Below are 6,018 nucleotides of genomic sequence, written 5' to 3'. Positions count from 1 at the left end.
AGCCCTGCCAGTGCAGCAGTAACCTCAGAGTTACCTCATCCCACCAAGAACTGACTCCTACCCATGTTCTGGAAATGCCTTATAGCGCCCACTCCTCAGCGAACCCCTGCTCTCCCTTCCTCTTCCTTTTCTGTCCAAGGGCAATGATGGACTGGCAGTCTTCAGTCAAGCCTGGTTGCTGCTGTAGACGCTGTGCTTTGCCCAAGCCTCCCTCAGCTGCTGCACTTTGTGAGATAAGAAATCTGCACAGGTCATCAAGCTAGATTTTGTAGCACCTTGGGTCTTTCGTGCATTAACATCTGTTCATCTTCAGCATTTTCCCCATTCAGCCTTTCACTTTATTCATGCTGTTGTGTTTTCACAGGCTAAATTTTTTTCTTCTAGATCATCAGGGCTTTTTTTTCATTTACCTACTTTCTATCAATCAAAACACAAGGTGCTAATTAAGAAGAAATTATATGTATTTGAGTCACCACCATCACACTGCATACTGGGGTTTTTTCAGCCTTCTATCCTTTTTATTATACCACTACTAGGAAGGAATAGTTTAAAGTGACCCAGTGATGATGAGTAAGGCTTGTTGTGAATCAGTTATATTTCAGTTCCATAACTTCCCTGGCAAATCCTTAAGCTTTCTGCTTTATTTTTTAGCTACACAATGGAAGGAATACTGTCTGTTTTTCCTCCCTCTTTAGAGATACTCAAAAAGCAACCAGTTCTATGTGGCCCTGCTTGAGCAGGGAGTTGGATGACCTCCAGAGGTTCTTTACAACCTCAGCTGCTCTGCAACTTTGTTGTGAGAAAAATCTCAGGTCTTTAATTAATATTCAAAGACGAAATTAAATTAACAAAGCAAACATTTTATTAACTGCACATGTAGGGTGCCTCACCCAGCAATAATCAGAAAACACACCCAAGAGGACGTGGCTTGCTACATTTATACCCTCTTGACTCCACCCTGTACGTCCCCCTGGGTAGCCCAGCCTTTTTCTTTTGGTCTTCAGTTGCTGGGATTGGGTGTTGCCATCTCGGGTTCTTGACACACTATTGGTCTTCTTTTTATGATGAATTTCTTACTCCATAATCATTTCTGATTGGTCAGCTCCCTCACCCAGCTGGTCCCTATCACTGTCCAAAAGTTCCCTGGCGGCAGTCCCTGATTGATTCTGCCACCTTATGGCCTTTCCAATTCGCCTTGCCCACTTAACACCCCACAGGAAAAATCCCTAAAATCCTGTAACTTTAGTAGAAATTTATTACCTTGAATATTAATTAAGAAATGTTCCACAGTTAATGATACAATAACCAATTAGCAAAATTAACATCTTATTTCCCTTGCTTGTAACAAATCCCTCTCTCAAATTTTTTCCTACACTGTGATTACCACGGAAGGTGTCGTGAGGAACTGTCTGGCATTTGGATGTTACAGATGGAGGCCATAGACATATTAGGCAGGCAGAAAGTCTTTAACTCACAGTAACAAGAAAACCAACCAGAAGCCCAAGGAGATTGGGCAGTTTAAGACTTGCTAACAAGGAAAAATGTGCTGTCCTCTCTACCCCACACCTTGAGGCTGGGATTCATGACCCAACAGAGATTAAGTGTGAGAAGAATAGAAAGCACATAATGAGTCTGAATGAAAATACTGAACAGGAGCTTTGGAACCTTGGCATGGCACTGGTCTTGCAAGTCCAGCATTCCTCTGTGGATCATAACAAAGAAACAATAGGTTAAATGAAAAAGTGATACAATCAGTAAGTGGTACATCAATGGGCCATTTTTGCTTTTTGAAATGTCATGTGCTTTTTAAAGAGGTATTTTTTGTTGTGTAGTGTTGTGAAAACTCCTGATATTCCCAAACTCTTTCTCAGAGGCAGGTCTGCATGCAACTGTCTATTCATAGATGTTTGCTCAGTGTGATGTAGGTGCACTGATCCTCCACAAAGGCAGCAGCAGGAAAAACCTTACTGAGGCATATCTGAGGTATGTTTTCTGTATGGAGGTGTCTTGTGTTGAGCTGACAAAATGCCAACTGCCCAATACAGAGTGTCAGAGCTCCTTCCCCCTGACGAGAAAAGGGAAAAAAACCCCCCTGGAAACTCAAACTAAGTTTATACTTAAACTAATAATATGCATTTATACAGAAAAGAGAGAATTAAAACTGCAATATAACACACACTTACACAAGTTAGAAATAACAAAAAATAACTCCGCACTCCCCATTGAGCACAAATCCCACCATTCTAACTACAAATCACTCTGGAGAACTCAATTCCCTAGAGACAAATCCAAGAAGAGAGAAAGACTAAGAACAAACATTTTACTTCCCTAAGATAACATGGTGGTAAGCCAGTGCTGGGCCTGGGCCTCCCGTCCCTCCTGGGACAGCACGGTGTGTCCTTCAGGGACTAAGGCAAAGATGAAAAGAGGCAGAAGCTCTACCTCTCTTTTTATATCTCTTGATGCTTCTTGATGATGTCAGATGATATGAAATACCTCTTTGGCTGCTTAATCAGGTGATGCTTGTCCCCTCTAATCTATGTCACATCCTTTGGGCCTGCTGAATTTGGCCTAGCTAAGGCCTAGCTGAAACTAAAGCCAAAACTACCACAGGAGGTTTTTCTGAGAGATTTTATGATCTGTGTTGATCAAGAGGCTTGGGGGCTTTTGGTTGTGATTGCTGTGGGAGAGCAGAGGTTCTGGCCGGGTGGGTTATTTGACCATGAGCAGCTGTTAAGCTTTTAACCAAGGAAGCCAGTGTGACATGGACATGATAACCAGAGGGCACTAGAAATGGGCTTCCTGTGTTTGTCTAGGTTAAGCACAAGATAATTGGGTGGACAAGGCCCCCATCCAGCATTTTAGAGCTTTTTTAAACACTTGACTAGAAGGAGGAGTATGGTTACGATGTTCTTGGAAAGAATGATGGTGCTATCGTCAAAATTTTGGGTTTTTTGATCATGGGGCAAACTCCGTGTTGCCCAGTCTCGTCAAAGCAGATGGGCTCCATTTATCTAGGGAGGGCAAAAGAACTGTAGCCCATAAGTTGGCAAGGTTGGTTAGGAGGGCTTTAAACTAGGTTTGAAGGGGGAAGGGACGGCAACTGGGCTCTCCAGAGAAAAGCCTAAGGGCATAAGAGCCCGAGTTGAGAATGAAATCAGTGGCCGAGCTGAAGTGCATGTACACCAATGCACGCAGTATGGGAAACAAACAAGAGGAGCTGGAAGCCATAGTGCAGCAGGAAAACTATGACATAGTTGCTGTCACAGAAATGTGGTGGGATGACTCACATGACTGGGGTGCTGCTATGGAGGGCTACAAGCTCTTCAGAAAGGACAGGCAGGGAAGGAGAGGTGGAGGGGTGGCTTTATATGTTAGAGAGTCTCTTGACTCTGTTGAAGTTGAGGTCAGCAGTGACAAGGTTGAGTGCCTGTGGGCCAGAATCAGGGGCAAGGCCAACAAGGCTGACACCCTTGTGGGAGTCTGTTACAGACCGCCTAACCAGGATGATGAAGGGGATGAATTATTCTACAAGCAGCTGGCGGGTGTCTCAAAATCTCCAGCCCTTGTTCTTGTGGGTGACTTTAACCTGCCAGATATCTGCTGGGAGCTTCATACTGCAGAGAAGAGGCAGTCAAGGAGGTTCCTGGAGTGTATAGAGGACAGTTTCCTTCATCAACTGGTAAATGAGCCTACCAGGGGTAAGGGCCCCCTAGACCTACTGTTTACAAATAGAGAGGGGCTGGTAGATGATGTAGTGGTTGGAGGCCGCCTGGGGCATAGTGACCATGAAATAATAGAATTTTCAGTCCTCAGGGATGTAAGGAGAGCCACCATTAAAACCTCTACTTTGGACTTTCGGAGAGCACATTTTGGCCTATTCAAAAAACTGATTCAGAGCACACCCTGGGAAACAACCCTTAAAGGCAAGGGGGTTCAGGAGGATTGGACATGTATTAAGAAGGAAATTTTGAGTGCACAGCAACAGGCTATACCAGTGTGCCGAAAGGCCAGCCAGAGGGGAAGACGGCCAGCTTGGTTAAATAGGGAGATTCTGAAAGAAATCAGGGATAAAAAGAAAGTTTACAGACTATGGAAAAAAAGGCTGGCTACTTATGAAGAATTTACAGATAGAGCTAGGTCATGCAGGAAAAAAATTAGGGAAAGAAAAGTGGAATTTGAAGTAAATTTGGCTATTTCAGTTAGGGATAACAAAAAGTCCTTTTATAAATACATTAATAACAAAAGGAGGGGCAAGGAAAACCTCCATTCTCTGTTGGACTTGGAGGGAAATATAGTTAAAGAAGATGAGAAGAAGGCTGAGGTACTTAACACCTACTTTGCCTCAGTTTTCACCAGTGAGACAGGTGGCCCTCAAGACAACTGGCCTCTGGAGCTGGTAGACAGGGAGAGGGAGCTGAATAGCCCTCCTGTATTCCAGGAGGATATATTAGTGACTTACTGAGCCAGCTGGATCCTAACAAGTCTATGGGACCAGATGGGATCCACCCCAGGGTGATGAGGAAGCTGGCAGAAGAGCTTGCCAAACCTCTCTCCATCATCTTCCAACAGTCCTGGCTCTCTGGGGAGGTCCCAGATGATTGGAGGTTGGCCAATGTCACCCCAATCCACAAAAAGGGCTGCAAGCAGGACCCTGGCAACTACAGCCCTGTCAGCCTGACCTCCGTGCCTGGCAGGGTTATGGAACAGTTCATCCTGAGTGCAATCCCACAGCACCTTCAGGGTGGACAAGGGATTAGACCCAGCCAGCATGGGTTTAGGAGGGGCAGGTCCTGTCTGACCAACCTGATCTCTTTTTACGATCAGGTGACCCACCTGGTGGATGAGGGGAAGGCTGTGGATGTGGTCTATCTGGACTTCAGCAAGGCCTTTGACACTGTCTCCCATAATATACTCCTGGAAAGGCTGGTAGCCCATGGCTTGGACAAGTGTACCCTCTCCTGGATTAAGAGCTGGCTGGAGGGCCAGGTCCAGAGAGTGCTGGTGAATGGAGCTGCATCCAGCTGGTGGCCAGTCACCAGTGGTGTTCCCCAGGGGTCTGTGTTGGGTCCAGTCCTGTTTAACATCTTTATTGATGATTTAGATGAGGGGATTGAGTCCATCATCAGCAAATTTGCTGATGACACCAAGCTGGGAGGGAGTGTCGATCTACTGGAAGGCAGGAGGGCTCTGCAGAGGGATCTGGATAGACTTGAGAGATGGGCTGATTCCAATGGGATGAAGTTCAATAAGGCCAAGTGCCGGGTCCTGCACTTTGGCCACAACAACCCCCTGCAGCCCCACAGGCTGGGCACAGAGTGGCTGGAGAGCAGCCAGGCAGAAAGGGACCTTGGAGTACCAATTGACAGGAAGCTCAACATGAGCCAACAGTGTGCCCAGGTGGCCAAGAAGGCCAATGGGATCCTGTCCTGTATCAAAAATAGTGTGGCCAGCGGGACCAGGGAAGTGATCCTTCCCCTGTACTCTGCATTGGTGAGGCCACACCTTGAGTACTGTGTTCAGTTCTGGGCCCTTCAGTTCAGAAAGGATATTGAGGTGCTGGAGCAAGTCCAGAGAAAAGCAACAAGGCTGGTGAAGGGACTGGAGCACAAGTCCTATGGGGAGAGGCTGAGGGAGCTGGGGTTGTTTAGCCTGGAGAACAGGAGGCTCAGAGGTGACCTCGTCACTGTCTAGAACTACCTGAAGGGAAGTTCTAGTCAGGTGGGGGCTGGTCTCTTCTCCCAGGCACTCAGCAATAGGACAAGGGGGCATGGGCTCAAGCTCTGCCAGGGGCAATTTAAGTTGGATATCAGAAAAAAATTCTTTCCAGAGAGAGTAATCAGGCATTGGAATGAGCTGCCCAGAGAGGTGATGGATTCACCATCCCTAGAGATTTTTAAACTGAGATTGCACGTGGCGCTGAGTGCCATGATCTAGTAAATGGACTAGAGTTGGACCAAGGGTTGGACTCAATGATCTTGGAGGTCTTTTCCAACCCAATTGGTTCTATGAATGATT

The sequence above is a fragment of the Pithys albifrons genome, chromosome Z, assembly GCF_047495875.1.
Source record: "Pithys albifrons albifrons isolate INPA30051 chromosome Z, PitAlb_v1, whole genome shotgun sequence".
Classification (NCBI taxonomy): Eukaryota; Metazoa; Chordata; class Aves; order Passeriformes; family Thamnophilidae; genus Pithys; species Pithys albifrons.
Note: the sequence above shows the minus strand (reverse complement) of the source record.